Here is a 20091-nt window from a genome sequence, read left to right on the forward strand (position 1 = left end):
CAAGACAACCCTTATTACCTATGAATTATTTTTTGACTGATCCCCCAAAAGCAAAGGATAAAGATCCGTCACCAATAGGACAATGGAGAAACTGAGTCTCACACCCTGAGGACAATCCCGAAGGAGGAGTGAGGGACACCCGTTGGCTGGAGCGGCTCTCCCTGCAGGGCGACTGCTCGGAGTCGGTGTGCCCCTTCTGAGCCCTTGTCTGCAGCCACACCGGCAGCGTCTTCTTTATCATCCTTCATGGTCCTTCCTTCTCCATCTGGTGGCTATTTTTCATCCTAAACAGTGAACTAAGCTTTCCCTACGAAGAAGAAAAACAAAAGGACACAAATTCCTGAGCCCCATCTGGCTCAGGATCCCATTTCAGATTTCAGCAAGGTCCCACGCACAAGTGGCCCAGTGGTGGCCCAACGTTCCCGCTTCCAAGGCCCCAAACCTACAGACTGGAGTACAGACCCTGATGCGGGTTCGCCTCATACCCACTGGGGGGCTGGGGCCCCCCCCGGGTGCTTACATAGGGGTGATCCTTTTCAGTACGGGGCTCCCGGGCAGTTTCCTTCCCTGATGGATGGAATCGGTCCTTTCTTGTCCCTGCTACCTGGCCTGAGACGGCGCACTCCTCCATGGTCCCATCGTTCCGGGAGAAGCTCCGGTTCCCTGAGGACTTCTCGTGAGGACTTAACTTCGGAGGTCATTTGGTCCATCTCTGTGTCTCTGGGCAAAGCCTCCCTTGACTATCCCCAGTCCTCAGGTGGACCAGCTTTGGCTGCTAAACAGAACCCTGAGCGCAGAAGGGCAGGACAGTGACCCACCATCCCACAATTTGTGGGGCAGGGAGTGGCGTGGGAGGGCACCCCGCATACTGAATTCTCTGTGACTGGCAGCACCTGGAGTCGTGCTCTAGGAGTGCAATGCAAGCCGGTTCCGGAGCCGCGCGGGCCTGCCACCCTGCCGCCCGGGAACACCCGGGGACTCCGCAGCCTCACAGCATTCAAGGGTGAAACACCTACCTTCTGACAACTCGTCTGTCAACACCTGGCCCCCAAGAAAGGGCTCAAAGGGGAGACCCTCCCTGCCTCACTGATGGCTGAGAGATCTAGGCTCAGCACACAGCTCACCAATCTTCTCTTCTCAACTTCAAAGGCAGCTCCAGCCCCGGGGAGGACCTCGAGGGTATGCAGCAAAGCTGATCTGACCTGAACTTGGCACGGGCGATGTTGCCTGAGCCCAGGTGACGCTGGGCCTAGGAATCACAGGGAGACATAAGATCCCATCTGGCCTACAGTTTGGGGAGGGTTGGGAGCAGGTAATGGGGGGGGGTACAATCCTCGAAGTGCAGAGGAATGTTTACTGTTCCCCAGCCCCTCCTAGACAGAAGAGCTGCCCGGCTCGCACATGGGCCCTCGCCCGCAGGCAAAGCTGCTCTGGCCTCCTCACCTCTGTAATCCTGTCCCATCTGGACCCCCTCCTTCACCCTCTGCCCAGCCCTCCGTCTGTCCTTCCAGACTCTTTCATTCTCTCCTCTCCCAGAGTCTTTCTGAATAAAACCTACTGACCTCTGTCATTTCCACAACATCCCCCTCAAGCCTGCAGGCTTCCAGGCCCCCGCGTCCTCCCCTCACTGGGGACAGGGGCCCCTTCAGGTGTCCTATTCACCCCATGATGCCAGGACATCCCCGACTCAGCAGCTCATAGATGCTCTCCCGTCAGAGCCCCAGATCAAAGACTGAGACACCAGCCTTCAGAGGACAGGGGCAGCCAGTCAAGAGCCAACCTATCTTGACTGAACTCCTTCATGCTGGCGCCGTGGGCCACAGAAAGAGTAGGGGTAAAGAATCCGGTCCCAAAGAACACTGGGTCGTGTGACCAAAAAAAAAAAAAAGACATATCCATCCCAGATTTTTAAAAATAAAATAAACCTGACCACAAAGGTGAACTTTCTGGACAATAAATTTCAGAGGTGGGAGAAAAAGCTGTCAACTAGAATCCTCCCGAAAGACTCCCGGAGGAGGTCAGCTGGGAGCTAGGAGGGCCCTCAGAGGCCTCCAGGATGCTAAAGAATCATCATGTGGGTTGCCTCTGTTTCCCCCACCACACCGGCCACCGGGGAATGGGCTCCAGCTGGGAGCCGGAGCAGGGGAACATCCCTGAGCACCCGCTGTCTGCCAGGCGCTGTCCCAGGCACCAGGAACACGGGAAGAGTAAGGGGGTCTGTGCCTTCAAGGTGCTGTCAGCCTAGATGGGGAAAAAAATTGTAAGTAGATCTTTGTAAAGCAGTGTGGGAAGGACCAACACTACGGGGACACCCAGGCATCACCAGAGCACCACAAACACTCCTAAACCTCTCTGGGGAAGGGGAGAGGTGAGGGCCAGGAAAGGCATCCTGAAATGGGGCCAGTGTAAACGAGGTGCATGGTACCCTTCTTCTCCCTGCACTCCTCCCAGTGGAAGGTCACCTTCCCCCTTGGCTTTCAAACCTAGGTCACCGTGGGCTGTCCACACCCCAGCACACTCTCCCACATCCTCTAGGCAGATTACTCCAATCTGAACCCGGATGGGGCCTCTGGGGTGCCTGCCAGCCTGCCTGCCCCTCGGTCCACTCTCCCCGCCAGCATGATGGCCGGGGGCTCTCTGGTTCCCGGGCCTGGAAGAACGCTGGGCAATAGAGAGGGGAGACCCTATCGGCCCGTCGAATCACATGCTCTGCGGCCTTCCTCCTTCACGCCTTTGGGGAAGAGGGCCCTGCTTCCCCCTTTCTCTCCATCTGTGACCCAGTGCCCACCTCCCACTGCCGCAGCTGCTTCCTCTCCCCCAGCTTGGAAGAGCGCCCCCTCCCTTCAGATATCCCTCCACAGGGGCTGGGGTGGGGGGCGGAGGCAGCCTCTGGCCCGATCTTCCTTGGCCTAGGCAGGCTATTTTGGAAATGAGAAACCCCCTTTGCCCTTTCCGCCCCTCTGGGGAGCACCCTCCCTCCCCTCTCCACATTCCCCAGAAGTTCTCAGACTGAGATCCATCCTGCCTGCAGTTATGTGGTGAAATCAGCGCTTTCCTGCCCTCCAGGCGCCGAGGCTGGGAAGCGAGTCTACTCAAACCTTTGATGTAGGCACGTTTTAAAAGGCCCACCTGTCCCCTGTCTCTCCCCAGCCCCCAGCCTGAACTGCTGGAGCCCCTCATCACAGCTTTGAATCGCAGGCTCCTCCGCAACCCGGCCAGGATCGGGTCACACACACCCTCTCCCGCTGGGGGTAATCAAACCCAACCCATGGTCACTCAGGGACATCTGTCTCCAGTGAATAAGGAGCGATCCCAAACTTGAGGGGTTCTGTGACACTTAAAAGCTTCAAGCAGGAAGATCTGCAATTTCTCTTGGAGCAGGGCCTGTGGGGAGGGTCGCTGGGAAGCCCTCGTTTGATGTTGTGCTTTCATGGCTGGGGTTTGATCCAGATGTTCCCCACTTGTGGGATTTTCTCCTCTGGAGGGAGGGGCCCTTGGCTGTGAAGACATTTCCATCATGTGCACATTTGGATCCGGGCCGGCTGGGGGGGTGCTCTTCTAGCTGAGATCACTCTCCGCTCCCACCCGCCCGGCCCTTTCCCCCAGGATCACCTCCGTTCCCTTCACATTCAAAGAAGAGAAGATGGCGCTCCCGTCAAGGGGCATTCCTAGCACCTTGCAGGTTTGCTGTGTCGCTGTCTAGAAATGGCTCTGCCTCTCTGTTCTTCTGGCTCCTTAAGACGAAGCTGAATTTGGTGCCCAAAGATGGCTCATTCCCAGATCACGAAAAGAACAGGAGAGCTAGTTCAAGAACCAGATTTCTGGCCAAGGAACAAAGAATCCTCTAAGAAATTGTGAGGGGAATTCGTGTGGATGAGTCAGGGTTCTGGAAAGAGGAAGTGGTCATCCCTCTTTGGGGTCAGTCCTACAAGGGTCGAAGTAAACCTTTCCAGACACACAGACCCCTCTGCTCCCTCAGAACTTGAGAAGGTTAAAACCATCCCTCCCAAAAGCTTCACTAAAACCTGGGAATCCTTCCTTCGACGTTAGGAGTCTTCCCACGTTCCTCCTGCTGTCCAGGCTCGGGGACCAGGCTCACTGTCCCAGGAGGTGGCCTCCCCCGGGGAAAGTGTGTCAGTCACAATCAGTGGTCCTCTAAAGCCCCTTGGCATCCTTCTAGACACTTCTGTCTTCTGGAATCAGACGAAGGGCTGCCAACTCCATCAGAAATCAGGTTGCGCCTGGAGCTGTGCCGGTGGGCACCTGAACACTCCTTGAACCCTTGCCCACATCGCAGAGGTCACGGCCTACACCGGACATGTGGATGTTCAGTGACGGAGGCTGGGCAGACACATGAAACTCCAAGCCTTGCCTGATGAAGGCGCCAGCCTACAAGTGGACCCTAAAGGACTCACATCAGCCCCAAGATTGGGTTAAGTGGACTATTTTAGAAGGAGGGGACTGTGTGGGGAGAGACAAAGTGGGAAGCTTCTTGCAGGAAGAGGAGATTTGGGGGAGACAAGAGGGGTGGGGGGAGCCACTGAGTGGACAAGGAGGGCCCAGTGCTGGGGAGACCCAAGAGAGACAAGCCAGTGGGAGAAGAGAGCACTGCTTCCGCCAATAGCCCAGAGGGGAGGGAGAGCGCAGGGAAGGAAGACGGAGGATGGGAAAAGCCCCACGGGCTGTTCCACCTGGAGAAATTGAGCGCCATTCCCAGCTCCCCTTGCTCTATGTAACATCAGAAAAATGCACGTTTGGGGGATCAGCTTTTCCCCTGGAGGCCCTGAGGGTCAGTTCTCAGGCCCCCTCTTCCCTCAGACTTGGATGCAGTCAAGCCCAGATGGGTCAGGTCATGATGGTGATGGGGCTGGGTGGCATTGGGTCTCCTCGGCTTGAATTTTTTCTTATTCCCCTAAGTCCTCTCTCTCCTAGGCAATAATTTCTCATTTCACTTGGTCTTATATACCCCATATGTCTCTCGCTCAGAGAACTAAGAAACACTCCATCATTCTTAAGCTGGGCCTTGCCACCTGCAAGCCCCTCCCCTCCCACACATATGTTCACACAACTGGGGCAAGTGGTAAGCTTCCCCGTGGCCCCCTCCAGCCCCTCTCCCCCACTACCCTTCTCAGCTTTCGGACTACAATTAGAGCCTTCTCTCCAGCTGGGGGGTGGCAGGGGCACGGTCAGGGATCCTCACAACTGGATAGCAGCTGGAAGAGCCCCACCTGTTCTGTGCACTCACAGTGGCTCCCCGGAGGGGACGGAAGAGGTGCTGGGAAATTGTGGCTAGGGCAGCTCATGCAGGGGGATTCTGCACGTGGTCTGCTCTGGTCTGGGGTGCGGGGAGCTCTCCTGGGTCTCTCTGAGCCACTGACGGTGTGGGCATCAGTCTGCTTGGGGCATCTGAAGACTGTTCTTCCCCACCTCCTCTCCTCTGCCTCTCCTGCTCCTTGTTACTGTGGAATCTCAGTGAGGACACACCTGTCACATGTGCTGCCCTCATCCCACCTGCGACTTCACTTCCCCAACACCCTTTCGCCCATGCCCGAATCACCGCCCCGCAGGCTTGCTGGAGTCTGACCAAACTCTCTACTCCAGAGGCAGGCCTGTCGCCAACTCCCATTGCTGCTGTGAATGGAGAAACTGAGACAGGACCAGAAAAACCATCCCCCTCATTTTTTCTCCTCTGCACCCCAGGCCCTTTCCCAGAGTCCCCATTCCCAGGATGACATGAAGAACCTGACGGGGGAAAGGCCCTCCTGGGAAGTCATGCCTCCCATCCTCTCACGCACGCATGGAAACGTGAGGACTTCCCCCCAGACGTGAGGGCTCTGCTTCGGGGCCACGGAGGGCTCCCCACACCTGCCGCTCATCCTCCCCATCAGCCCCATTCCGGCCGAGGCAGAGCTGTTTGGGCAAGCCTGACGCCCAGCACTGGGCTAAGAAGTCTGGGCAGGAGGGCAGAAGGGAGAGACACGTCCTCGGTGTTTCCCGCAGACGCACGAGGCTAGAGGGCCGCGAGCAGATCCACTGGAAACCTCCCCAGGCGGCACGCGGGGCCGTCGGACTCACGGGAGCTCATAAACAAGTTCATGGCCAGTAAGCAATCGCGCGGAGCACCCACTATGTGCCTGGCTGGATTCTGCCAGGGAAGTGGGGGAAAGAAGGGCCATTTCACGAGTCTTACGCTCCATAGCCCACACTAACCCCAGAGGTACCTTTTACAAAGACCGGAGATGGCCATGCTTGTACAAAACCCCATCACCTTACCTTCAGCTCAGCTCAGACACCCAAGCCAGACAGAAGGAAGCACTTCCCTGAGTGTGGCTTGTCAGTGCCGTTAGCAAGATCATCAGACACGGAGGCCTCTCTTCTTGGGAGGCAGTGAAGCGGGAGGCCCCATGGTGCAGAGCCAGGGGTGGGGTGAGTCTCCCGTCTTCACGAAGACGGGGGGGGGGTGGCTGCCTCGACACCTCAAGACCCTACCCGGGACGAAGCAGGGATGTGGAGGTCCTGGCAGAGGGATGTGAAGACCAGCGGACACACAGCAGGACAGACAGACAGGAGGAGCACGGAGGGGCAGCAGGGTGGGGGAGATGAGTGATCTCGGCGGACTGATGGATGGCGGCTGAGGTTTGTTTACTGGCAGCCCCCGGCCCGCCATCGCCAGGGGAGAGGAACGGCGGCTGGCACATCAGAGGGCTCTTAGGGAAGCTCGTGGAGATGATTTAGATGGGAATGAATCAGCTCCATATGGATTAAGTGTCCCCGCAAATCCCAGGATCTTACAGATGAGGGGACGGGGCAAGGGCACTGAGGGGAGGGGGAGGGGTGGGGGCAGCGCGGAGCTGGTGCAGAGAACCCCGGGCCTGTAGCCAGGTGGAGGGGGCCCTGGGAGGGCAGCGGCGGGCCAGCCGGATACCTCTGTCCACACCGTGTCTCTCGGGCCTGGTACCAGGCTTGAGGAAAAGACCCTGTCTGTAGGAGGGCCCTCTCTGGGGGGTTTCTGTCCATCTCCCCTTACCTCTGTCTCTGTCTCTCTCTCTTTCATGTGCCTTTCCATCTTTGCTCTTCGGACCCTCCCCCTCCCTTCTCTCTGCTCTGTTCCAGTCTCTCTCCTTCCACACTCCCCTCTCCTCCTGCCCCCTCTCTCTGCTGCACTGCCCCCTTCACTGGAGGTGTGAATGACAGAGAGCTGCCCACAGGTCCTGTGTGCTCCAGCCCTCTGCTGGGCCCTCCCTCTGGATTCAGGGGCAGTGCGCCCCTTCCCTTGGAGCCCTCAGGCTTGGAGTTGTCCGAGAACCATGAAGGTGGTCTGAAAGTGATTTTTTTGACTACAGAAAGTTCTTTCTCTTCCCTTCTGCCCACCCTGCCCTCAGCCCTCCATTCTCCCAGTGCCAGAGGAAGCTGGGATCGGGGCGCCCATCTCAGCAGGCAAGGACAGGCTGGGCAGACCATGCGTTCCTGGGCCACCGGAGGCAGCAGTCATCTGCTGACTGGGGGGTTCCTGGAGGCACCGTCTCCCCACTATTCCTCCCATGCCCCTTGCAGAGGGCCCCGGAGCTGACTGTGGTTGTGAAGCCGGCTGCCATGTGGACGACCTGGATCAGAGCACGGGGTAGTCATATATGACAATCGTTTGAAATATCACAGCCGCTCTCCCCCCACCCCCACTGGTGATCTATGGGCTGCGTGCCCTGTAAAAATTATTTATCAGGGCCTCAGAGTGTCCTGATTTAGTGCCGCTGCCTCTGGGGCCCAGGGGCCTGCCTGTCCGCCGGAGCCTAAGCGTTAAACGACGCTAAAAAGTTAAACGGCCAACGTTGGGGGCTCACTCGAGGAGGGGCCATAAAGCTGTCGGAGCTGCTTAAATCAGGAGCGAGGATTCCCCAGGACATCTTCTCACCATATGCCGCCAGCCAAGAAGGCTCTCCTCGCCCCTCTGGGCTCACCCAAACCCGGCAGCCCACACAGGGCAGGGGGCACCGGGGCCAGAGCAGTGAAGAGGGTCAAGGCTGACCTCTCCTCCGGACCTTCCCTCAGCATCACCAGGCCCGGGGCCCAAGAGTGTAAGGGAACACACCACCCAGCCCTGTGCCCCTGGCCAGGGCTTTCCCGGTTCACACCCGTCAAAAGGCAACGTGGCTCTCTGTTGCCACTGCCCTCGGGGAGCAACACTTTCCTCATCTCTCACTCCCGTCCCCCCTTTTCTGTGCAGAAAAGCCCCTGCAACTCAGCGCCTTCCTGCTTGCGCCCTGTGCGAGCCAGTCTGTGGTGTGCACCACTGCCCCCCACACCCACTTGCAGGGCTCCCTGAAGGACACCACCAGACACCCCTGCGGGCCCGCGCAGCGCTCCGACTCGCAGCCGGTTTTCCAGGCCGAAGCCCACCGCCCGGCCACCGAGCAAGAGGGAGGTGGGTCTCCGCAGGCTGTCTATCATGCCTTCTTTCAGCAGCAGTAAAACTTGCCTCTTAAAACCACCGCTTGGGTCCCTAATATTTGCCTGGCTATATATCTCCGGTGATATATGGACAGAAATCGCTCGTAAACGGCTATAAAACCTCTCAGTTGAGCCGAGGAGCAGGTGCGCGAGTGTGGGCACGGCCCAGGCTGCAGGAGGCTCGGAAGCTGAGCCGCTCCACTGAGCACCCCAAACTTGACCCCAGACCCGGGGGATGAGGGGCTGGGTGTGGGACCCTCAGGGGAAGAATGGAGGAAGGAGGCCCAGGGGAAGTTCTGCACGCGGCTTGGGAAGTATTCGGAGGCTCTCTCACCTGGCTGCCCCAGAGACCCCCTGTGCGGCTTTAGGTGAGTCACTCAGGAGCCCTGTACCCTGGCTCCCATCATCCGTGAGGAGAATGACACCCCCCCCCACCCAGCTCCCTCGTTAAGTTTCCTCAAATGAGGAAAGGCCTAGAAAATTCATCAGTGCTTTGTAAACAAGAGAGGCTGCAGAGATTGGACGCTGCCCCCAGATGGGATGGGGTCTTGTGAAGGCCTGCTATATGCTGGATTCTTGACCTAATTGTTTCTAACCCTGACGACACCCCGCCTTGTAGATACTGCTGTCACCATGTCCCAGACGCCAAACCTGGGGTTCACAGAGGTGCACACAGGTCCCCAGTGCCAGGGACTGACAGCGCCCTTTCCACACATGAGTGTGAAATCCTGGCCACGGGAGGGGTAACAGGTAAGACGCCAGGGAGATTTCCATCACAGAGGTAGGAGACACTAGGACAGATGGTTTCTCTCCCATTCCCTCCCCTTCCCCAGAGTGCGGGCCTCTCCCTCAGACGTTTCTGTTGTAGTCCCAGCAGGGCCAGAGAGCCAAGGGGTTCCCTCAGGATATTCCCAGTCACTATACCCCCTCATCCAGAGAAATAGCTCCCCAAGTGGAAAGGGAGACCTGGGGCTTTGCGGGAGGCCAGTGCCCTCTACCCAGGGGACACTAGTCTTGGGTGGCCCAGGGGATGAATGGCCTTCGTGGGGGCCGGTCAGCAGGTATGGACCCCTGACAGCCACAGTCCCAGAGCCCCTGGCCCAACCCCCAGCTATTCTTTCTAGTCACCCCCCAGCCCTCCTCTTCCCCCACCCTCTGACCTCTCTGGTGAGCCCATGCTCTCCCTCTCCCACAGCATCCCCCTGAGAGCCCCTGACTGTCCCCTCCCCCTTCCTCCCTCCCCAGGCAGTGTCCCTCCAGCCCCTAGCTGCCTCTTTCCTCCACCAGGAGCCCTGCTTCTCTTCCTTTCCAAGTCCCTTCAACCCCTGCTTGTCCCTTGTGGTTGCCCACCCTTTCCCTCCCTTGTGGTGTCCCCCCAGCTCCTGGGTGCCCCTTCCTTCCATGACCCCCCTTTCCCTGCTGCTCTCTTCCCACCTGCCCTCCAGGACCCTCAGCCCCTGTCCCGCCCTTTGTCCCCCTCCAGTGACAAACCAGGACAACAGGAGGAAGGCCACCCTTCTGCCCCACAACTCCCCTTCCTTGATGGCTCCCACCCCCAACCCCACTTTCTTTAAGTTTCCAAATCAACCTTCCTCCAATAATAATGATAAAGCAGGAAGCCTGGCCGGAGGACAGTGCAAATTTTTCTTCTTGACACGGAGTTTCCGATTAAAGGCAAAGGGACATAAATCCTCCTGCGTAATTGCTGTGCTCCAGCTCAGAGCCACTTGGAAGGGAGGCTCCCGCCCCCTCTGCCCCTGCCCCTGGGAACCCCACCCCCATCCTGAGCAGGGCTGGGTCCCCAGAGCATGGGGCTCCGCTGGGGAAGGGGGAAGGGAACAGTGTGGCACAAACCGGAGCCCAGCTCCCCGTGTTTCCCTTCCAGGGGTCCCAGCCCAAACGGACCATGGCCCATGGCCACCCCTGGCAGCCCCTCAATGCTTCACGTCGAGAGGATGCTTTATATTTTGGCAAAGCTTCTCAGCATCATGATCTCAACGGATTCTTATGAGGACTTTGAAGATGACTAAACAAGTATCAGATGGAGGGAGGGGGTGTGAGAGGTCAGCCAGAGGAGGAACGGCCCTCCCTCCCCTCGTGGAGGGGCAGGCTGGTGGCAGAGCTGGGCCAGAGTGCTGTCCTGGCCCCGTCCGAGCTCGCTCTCTCACATAAAAAGGAGGGTTGACACTGCCCAAAGCCATGAAATCGGGGCCCAAACAGCCCCCTCCCCATCTTATCATCCAGCAGAGAAGCTTCTGTAAAACTCCAGAATGCTCGATGTTCTTATCCCCCAAGATGAGAGAAAGAAGACACTAGAAGCGCGTGTGAATTGCTCAAGGTGGAGGGCTCAGGGGCAGAGGCTGGAGTCTAACATCTACACTCTTGCGTTCTCCACACGGTCTGACACACAAAGATACCAGCTTCTGGCCAGGACCCCTGCCTCCCGGCCTCCCAAGTAACCCTCACCCCCTGGGAGAGCCCCCCACTCCGCCCCTCCCTTCTTCTCCAATCCTGCTGCCCACTCCCCCGCTCCAGGAGGCCCTCCCAGTGTGAAGGCCTTGGTTCTGCTTTCCTCTGTTTCTCCCTGCTCTGAAGAACCGCCCCCAGCTCATGCTAAGTCAGCTCCTGGGCGTGACTCTCCTCGTTCAGGCACAACGGCAAACGGGCCTGTGCCCCCTCCCTCTGAGCCGCCAGGCCCCACCCTCCGGCCCTCTTCCCCTCTCAGACCCAACCAGATCCGCCCAGCGGTCGTGTGTATGGAGATACAGACGTGGCTCCCATGGTCCTGGGAACCCATCAGTCCCCCTGCCCCTTCTTCGGTGGAAACTGCCGCAGGAGCCCTAGGATACCCACATCAGGCACAAACTACCATGGCTTCCGGGGTTCCCTGGCCCCCCAGACCCTTTCCCCAGCATCCCAGGTGAGGGAGGCCTTTGGCTAGAACCGAGGGAAAGTCACATCCTCATTCTGCTTTCCCATCTCTGAGTAGAACTGGGCCCATGCGATTCCGACAGGGCCTCCCCAGGTCTAACCTCTGGGTCTCCTGCTTGAGCTCCTTGGAGATTGTGACAAGGTGGCAGACTACTGGGTCCGTCTAACAGACCCTGGCCGATATCCCCCAAGCTCCCCCCAACACATCCAGCGCTGCGCACCTGCCCTCCCGCAGCAAAACTGAGCACGGAGCAAGGTCCAGTGAGGTCTTTGGAGTCTTCAGGAAGAACGTCCTGTCTGGGTCAGGAAAAACGAGGGGGAGGGGGCAGGGGGAGGAGTGAGGCCAGCTTGGCAGGCTCAGGCGCTCCGGCAGGGAGCCTGGGCTGAGGTTCCTGAGCCACGCTTGGGCTGGCCCTGAAGCCCAGCCTGGACCGGGTAGTTCTGGGTGTTACTAGGGGCCTTGCACGGGCTGTAGATTCTGACGCTGGCGTAGGGTTTCGGGGATTACTGTAGGTTGCCCTAGGGATTACGGTGGGGTTTTCTGGGCATCATGGTAGTGTTTCTCTGGGATTTCTATGGGGTTAGTCTTAAAGGCCAGAAGCCTGTGCTTCTAACCTGGGCCCAGGGAGGGGAGAAAGCTAAGTTCATAAAAGAAAGCCAAGGGGCGGAGAGGACAGAGGAGGGCCTGGCCCCCAGGAGAGGGGGTAATCTGACATTGCAGGGCAGGGAGGCTAGCTCCACCCCATCTTGGTCTTCCCAAACCCTGGCCAACAGCCTCATTTGTTGACAGCGAGGGGCTGGGAGGGAGAAGGGTCCTTGCTCCCCTGGGAGTGGCTGCAGGCCGGAGACTGTGCAGAGGAAGGAGCAGAGAAAGAGGCCTAGACAGCAGGATGGTCCTCCTGGGTGCGTGCCCTCAAGAACAGCCAGACTCTGGTCTCCAACCTCAATCTTAGAGCCCTACCTGGGGGCCGCTTAGGCAGGGGAGAATCTGGAGGGAAAAGACACAGACCCTTCTCTCTGGAGACCCCAGTTTTCCAGGGTGACAGACCCTGGTCCTAGACCCAGATAAATAAATGGAGAATTATTCTTACAGCCTAATCATGGAAAACTTCCCCAGAGATGGCAGTATGGGGCAAGCGTTGGGCAGACAGGGGGGACGGGAGGGGTCCTGAGCCGGGCAGGCCAAGGGCTGTTTCAGAGGTGAACAGGAATGAGGGTGCGTTCCAGCCCCAGAGACTGGGGGCAGGGAAGGACAGCTCGCTCACTCTTGTGCCCATCACTCACTCGGCAAATACTTACAAGGGCAGCCGCATGTCAGGCATGGCCCAAGGAGACACAGATGAATTAGAGAGGCGGGAACAGCAACTGGAGAGGCTCTCAGAAACTCAGTTCCTCCCCCCAAAATATTAGCGTCAGTGTGTAGCCTCTGCTAGGTCCATGCTAGCTAAACTCCTACCTCCAGGCCTCTCTAATCCCAAAGAAATCCATCAGCCATAATTCTTGCTTCCTTCTTCCCCAGGGTTCCAACCCTGCCCCAGCCCTGGCCCTGGGGCTCCTGGCTCTCAAATGCACCCCTGCTCTTTCCCTCTGGGCAGACTTGGGAGCGTCTTCAGGCCACAGCTACAGCAAGAGGGACTGGAGCTAGACATACTGAGCGCCTCACCAGCAGAAGGGAGGAAGGTGCTGAGGGCTCCGGGGGGCCAAGGAAGAGACGTGTGAGCATGGGAGTCGGAGCCTGAGATCCTCAGCCTGACTCTGCATGGTGCTGCGAGAGGCATCATTCATCTGCCCAGGGGTGGAGATGGGGCAGGGGGGACGGAATGAAAAACACCCACAGCCCATTAACCTACTTTTGCAACTTCATTAAAACAGAGTCTCCGACATGTCGCCATAAATTGTCTTCTGAGGAGGAAGCCGGATCCAACATCGAGTCCGAGCAGCAAAGCGTCTGAGAAGAGGCTGGAATAACCAGGGTGGAAGGGACGTGGTGTGTGGGGGAGGGGTGCCCCTGTGGCTTTGCAAGGCTGAGCCAGCTCAGCTGCTTCCCTCGGATCTCCTAAGCGGGCACCCCATGGGGGCAGGGGCAGGAGGGCCTTTTCTACAATATGGTCCGGTTGCTGCCCCGATCAAGGGCCCTCGAACTCCCTGGAGTCCCTCTTAACAAACCTAAAAGCTCCTCTCCGTCTTTCAAAACCTCTTTCAAGAAGCTCGTTGTGGCCCAAAGCCCCCTCCTCCAGGGTGTGTGCTCAACATGGTACTCACAGCACTGAGGACAGGGGACCCCAGCAGCCTCCGGACAGCCTAAGACCCGCGCCGCCCTGGCTGAGCAGGCAGCCTGGCCCAGGGTCCGCGGGGCGGGGCTCCCACTCCCCAGCCGACTGAGCTGGGTCCAGTCCTCACGCAAGGAGTGACTGAGTGCCCAGGCCCGGGAGAGGGACCGCCAGGGTTCCAGTCGTGCCTTTGCCACCAAAGGACCTCAGCCAACTAATTTAACCTCCCGTGCCTTAGTGTTCTCATGGGAATAATTACACCTCATAAAGTGACTGAATCTTACATGGGGTGACCCGTGGAAAATGCATAGCACTTAAGACCTGCAAAACCTGGGGGCCAATAACCACGGGCTGTTGTCATCATTATGTACTTTTTTGTCCAGGTGAGGAAACGAAAGCCCAGAGAGGGGAACTGATTTGGGTCACAATCCCAGCTCAGATTTCCTTTGACCAAATTCAAGAATCTTCTCCAACACATCCCCTCTGGGCCTCAGTCTCTTCCTTTGTACAATGACGGGATTCGAGTAGACCGTTAAGGTTTCCAACATCATCATCACCCCCCTCACCTTAGAACTTCTTTCCAAAGCAACCTAACTCAGAATCCCGATACACAAAGGTGGCCTAGGTCCGGAGAAAATAGTGCGAGGCCAGGGGGTGGGCTGGAGCCTGAGCAGTGACCCTGAGGCCCAGCACAGAGACTGGGGATGTCCAGACCCCAGGTCAAGCCCTTGGCCCAGCACAGAGACTGGGGATGGCCGGGATGATCTCAGGGCTTCCGCCACTGGCCCTCTAGGAAGCTGGTACCCCAGAAAGAGCAAGAACTCTGCAAACCACACAGAGAGGAGGAAGAGGAGGAAGGGTCTGAAGGTAGACCTGCGGATAGGATGGTCCTCACATCCTCACTGCACAGAAGAGGGGCGGAGGAGGGAGGCTGGCAGGGAGTGACCCAGAAGGCTCCACAGAGAGTGGCTGGTCCGCAGCGCAGGCACAAACCACCCTGACTGCCTCCACCCTCCACAGGCTTCCCAGCTCTGAGCGGCCCGCACTCTCGCCATAGCTGCAGCCCAAGAAAACATGGCCATAAAACAGACATTTGCTTTAATTTTGACTTGAAGGGGCAATTTAGCGCAGGCTGTTTGCAAGCTGTCAGAGTTCTTTACGAGGCTCTATCATGTTTTCCCAAAATGCTCCCCCCAAGCGGATTCCCGGGGTCAAAGTTCACCCATAACTATTCAGGGGGAAGAGGGGTCGGAGGGAGCATGGGAGGGAGATTGTGGAGATTGCAGAACATACATACATACATACGTGTGTGTGTGTGTGTGCGTGTGTGCGTGCGTGTGTTTAAGTCAGACCCAGTGTGGCTGGGAAATTAACAGCAAGAGAGAGCCAGATCAGGACAGCCCCCGGTCGGAGGCAAGTGCTGTGTGACTCTGCCCAGGCCTCCTCCCCTGGTGGGTCTCCCACAGCAGAGACCTATCCCAGGCAGAAAAATGAAACTTCGTGACTCAGCCCCAGTCTCAAGGGCCTTCACACACTTACTCGCGATGACCCAGATACTTGGACACCGGCATTCATAACCAAACCAATCTCTCTGAGTCCTGGCTGGCATTTTCTTTTTTCTTTTTTTAGAAGTTTATTTTTTAGTAATCTCTACAGCCAACATAGGCTCAAACTCATAACCCCAAAATCAAGAGTCCTGTGCTCTTCCAGCTGAGCCAGCCCAAGCGCCCCCTGACTGACATCTTCTGTTATTGGCTCCCTACCTTGCATTTCTAATACCTCTAGCCCCCCCCCACACTGCTGATCCTTCTCTCCTCAGTTTCCCCTCTGATCCCCTGCTTGTTTTCTAGGGTCCTTTTTTCCTAGGACAAAAGTGCTAGATCTTACTTGATCCTCCCAGGATCCAGTAAGTTCCAAGGAGGGGAAAAGGCACCAACCCACCTCCTTCCAAAGCTAGGCTTGGTTCCTCTCCCTCAGTTTTCCTCTGGCCCATCCCCCCTTCCCTCAAGAGCCCTGGGCTGAGAGGCATCAGTAGGAATAAACCCCCCACACCATAAACAGAGCAGTTGCTCCCAAGTCTGGAGGCTCCCAAGGTCCCTGGAGATCACAGAGTGGGAAGGGTGTGGGAAGCCAGAGCCAGGGTCCCCTGAACATATGCAGGGACCCTTCAGTTCCCCACAAAAAAAGACTTCTTGCCTTTAAGGTCCTTCAGAGGCTGGGGCATAGGGGTTTGGGGTGCATCCTGGGTCCTTCATCCAACCCTCCCCCAAGGTGACATGGGAAGCAAAGGAGAGACAGAGGCCAAAATATGGGACAGGGGTCTCCCCTCACTGAACACCCACCCCTTTCTCATATTTCTAAGGAATTTTTCTGGCCCCTGTGGACAATTCCAGCCTCAGTATTCCCAGGGAAGGGTGACGAGGCAAGGGGGACGTGTCTCAGGCTAGGAGAGATCCCAGAGGGCAGGGTCAGACAGGGGCAGGATGTCCCGGAGGCAGGGGAATTGGAACCCTGGGAATCTGGGGTGATGGGAAATCCCGTGATTCCTGCAGGGCAGCACGTGTACAGGAGACCCCACCAGAGGGGCTAACTGGAAGGGCGCCGAGCTGTTTTGCAGCCCAGACCCTGCCAGCAGGCTGTGGACCAGGGACACCACTAAGGCCTGATGCCAAGCCACTCAGGCTGATGGAAGGAGAGGTAATTGGGGGGTGTCCCAGGCAATAATCAAGGAGAAAAGACACAGAGCGGAGCCCACACGAGGAGAAATGAGAAGGGAAGGGGACCCAGACACAACTCCCCAAATAACTGCGTCCCTATCTGTACTGCGCATTAATTAAGCTCCCACCTACTTAATGTTCTCTAACACCCCAAAGCAGCCGGCGACGTTAATTCTATTTTCCATATAGATAAACTAAGGTGCAAGAGGTAAAGGAAGTGGTCTAAGATCACACTCATCTGTCTAGACTGACCCCAATCTGCTCTCTCCCGGGGAGCGAGAACTCTCCGGACCGCTGAGTGTAACTGCCATTGGGCTAATTACCCCCCCTCCTGATCTTCCTACATCTGTGCTGACAGGGGCCATGGGTGCATCTCTCTGAGGACATTTGTCGCCATCCTCACTACCACAAAAACAGCATCTTAGACTACGGAGGCCTAAACTCCTCACAGCACAAGCGGGACACTGGGGACCAGAGAAGGTAAGCTGCTTGTTCGGGGTCGAGCAGCCAGGAAGGGCCAGAGCAGGAGCTTGATCTAAGTCAGACGATGCTGTTCCCCAGAGCCAGGTTCTCGGCTGCGTGCACACGCACATGCCAGGCAGCGTGCCGGCTGGCACACGGCAGCTAAAGACGAGGACACACAGGCCCTGCCTGGAGAGGCTCACGAGTGAGGACCAAGGGCCCTCTCATCCCAACCTATAGAAAGACTTCTTCGAATGTCAGAAACCAGCATACTAAGGAAGAAGCTGCTAGAAGCTGAGGCAGTCAAAGAGGCCTCCTGGAGGTGAGCCTAAGCCAGTAGAGATGTGAATGGGAAGAGGGCACGGCCCCTGGGGAGCCAGACAGGAAGACAAATCTAAGTGTATATGAGTTGGATTTCTTTAGGAAAATACTCCTGGTGGAGGATTATGGGAGGCCAGACTGGGAGGTCAGGTTAGGACCAGATCAGAGAGGGCCTCAAATGCTAAGCTAGGGAGTCTGAGCCTCACCCCGAGCACCAAGGAGTCATGAAAAGTTTTCATCTGGGATAGGAGGCAGACCCACGAAAAGGAGTTTATTCGGAAATCTACCCTCGAAGCAGCTTCCAGGGCAGACTGCCTGAAAGAAAGCCTGAGACACCAGGAGGGTCGGTGCAGGGATCGGTGTGCCGGCTCTAGGGGCGTGTGTATCGTGTGTGGTGTGTGTACGCACGCGTGCGCGCACATATCTGCATATACACGTAAGCGTGGTGCTAAGATCAGGAAAGTCTAGTTTCACAAAACCACCCTGGTCTGCTTGAGGGGGAAGATGATGGATCACCAGCTCCCCGTCCCTTCTGTCTCCCTCTTGTAACCACCCTGAATGGGCAAGAGCGTTGCACCCCAGCGTGCACATGAAAAAAAAAAAAAAAAACCTCTTAGAAGCAGAGACACACACCCAGGGACAGAGTGAGCATCTCCTCACCTGACATTTCCCCCAAATCTCCTGCCAGTAGTGAAGGACACCCCGGGCTGACCACCCAGCAGCCCATGAGCTCAGAAGGACAGTGAGAGTCAGGTGGGGGGCAGGTGCGGGGGCACTGCTGATGAGGACAGTTCAAGCGAGACCCATGTAAATGCAGAGAGGAGGGGAAAACGCCCTGGAGAGACAGAAGAAGAGATGGGGGAACCATTTGGAAGAGGGGTCCCTGGGGGGCATTAGGAGCCCATGTGCCCCTTGCCTTTCTGCTCACTAACCTCTTCCATACAGGCACTGACTGATGTAAGAAAGAGACCCACCTTACTGGGACAGCTGTTTTATTTTGTCCTCCTTTGTGACCTGGGGCGCCAAGGGGCTCAGCCAAGAGACCCTCAAAAATGGGGAGACTGTGACTAATGAATCCTGGTGGGGCTGTCATTACTGTGACCCACAGAATAGTGATTAGTAATGATCCCAGCCACACCATCATACCCACTGCCCCTGGTGGAGGGGGCTGGCAGCCAGGATTCCTGCTGCTGTCACCGGCTCTCTGCTCACCTTCCCTGGTCTCCCTTTTTTCATTCGTTTATTTTTATTTATTCTCTATTTTTTAAGGCATTGTTTTCTCCTTTTCCTAAAGTTCATTTATTTATTTAAAATATTTTATTTATTTATTTATTTGAGAGAGAGAAAGAGAGCATGAGTGGGGGGAGGGCTGAGGGAGAAGGAGACACGGAATCCCAAGCAGACTCCGCACTGAGCACAGAGCCCCACACAGGGCTCCATCTTACCACCCAGAGATGATGACCTGAGCTGAAACCAAGAGTCGGATGCCTAACCAACTGAGCCACCCAGCCGCCCCTATTTATTTATTTTTGAGTAATCTCTATACCCAACGTGGGGCTCAGACTCATGACCCCGCAAACAAAGGCTGCATGCTCTACGAACTGAGCCAGTCAGGCACCCCACTGGTTTCCCTTCTTAAAACCCATGGAGAATCCTAATTTGGGGATCCCTAGAATCTTGGAGTCAGAAAGTCAGAACAAATCTTGTAGGGGTCCCACCCATTTGTCACTATCTGTTTGCCCATCTCCGGCCTGGGCACTCGAACCCATCAGTCACCCACTACCCTGGCAAATTGTGGAAGACAAACATCTGCCCCTGAAGTCCTTGGTGCCCCTTTGGAGAAGGCTGGAGGACCTCTGCCACCTTCACAGTCCCCAGGTCTTCCCCATTCTTCCCCAAGCAAGACCAGACATATACAGCCTCCCACGCTGATCTGCGACCAACTCTTTGAACATCCAGGTCAGGCCACCCACCCCACCCCCACCCCTGCAAGAAAGCATTCCACGTTCTCCCTCAAGCCCTGCTCCTGTAACTCCAGCCTACTTCTGCAGGAATTTGCTGAGAGCCTCCCACAAGGCAGGAAAAGGATGATCTGATTTGCCTGCCTTCTAAGTCCTCCAAAGCTCTACTTCTGCCTTCCTGTCTTTGCTCAAGTGTATCTTATCCCAGACTCTCAGGAAGTTCTCCACATTTAACCTGAATCTCGCCCTCAGTGGGAAGGACTCGGAGAAAGGTCATTTATTCAAAGTCCTAGCTCAGCTTCCTGGGTCACGGATAGTGTGCTTTCCTTCCCTCCATCAGCACTCCCCCCAACGCCAAACCCCAGACTAGGGCCCCAGCACCCCGTTACCCCAGAGCAGTTCAGGGGAGGCCCGCCTCCAGGCCAGGCTCTAGCTCAGAATGTCAGCCTTGGCTCCAGTGGATCAAGGGGGGAGCCGCAGTACAGCCCAGCCCCCAAGCCCGGCTGGAGAAGGAGGTAATTAGGAGCTGTGCGGTCCCTGTCCCCCAACAGGTACAGCGCGGCAGCTGCATCCATCACCCGGGCAGCTGCCAGAGAGGGGGAGGGTCACGTGGCTGGGCAGGACCAACGGGAGGGCGGGAGGAGGCGGCGGGGCTGGGGATTGGCCGGTCGGCCGCGGAGAGTGGGGGGCTGTAGGGGATAACCTGAGAATGACCTTGTGGGGACTTTAGCCCCCAGTCTTGCTCCTCCCTAGACGCCCCTAGTTCCTAACCCGCAGCCCGCCAGTAGCTCTCACCTTGCCATTCTTCTCCTTTCAGTGCCGCTTTTCTAGGGTTCAAGGGCCGCTCTGACTCATTTTGTTGAAAGGAAAATGGCCTCTGGTGTGCTTAATAGTGCTAAATGAGCGGGGGGGGGGNGGGGGGGGGGGGGGAGTCGCGGTCTGGCCTGAATAAGGGCTGGTGACTCCACGAGAAACACCGCGGGA

General features: G+C 57.2%; 1 long non-coding RNA gene across 1 annotated transcript in view; it reads right to left on the reverse strand.

The window, feature by feature from the left end:
* Positions 1-20091, reverse strand: part of LOC117796660 — a 32000-nt gene continuing 11909 nt past the window's right edge. Inside the window, exon 3 of the long non-coding RNA XR_004621231.1 lies at positions 1-307. This is a non-coding gene — a long non-coding RNA (uncharacterized LOC117796660). The remainder of the gene's footprint in view (positions 308-20091) is intronic.

The sequence above is a fragment of the Ailuropoda melanoleuca genome, chromosome 16, assembly GCF_002007445.2.
Source record: "Ailuropoda melanoleuca isolate Jingjing chromosome 16, ASM200744v2, whole genome shotgun sequence".
NCBI lineage: Eukaryota > Metazoa > Chordata > Mammalia > Carnivora > Ursidae > Ailuropoda > Ailuropoda melanoleuca.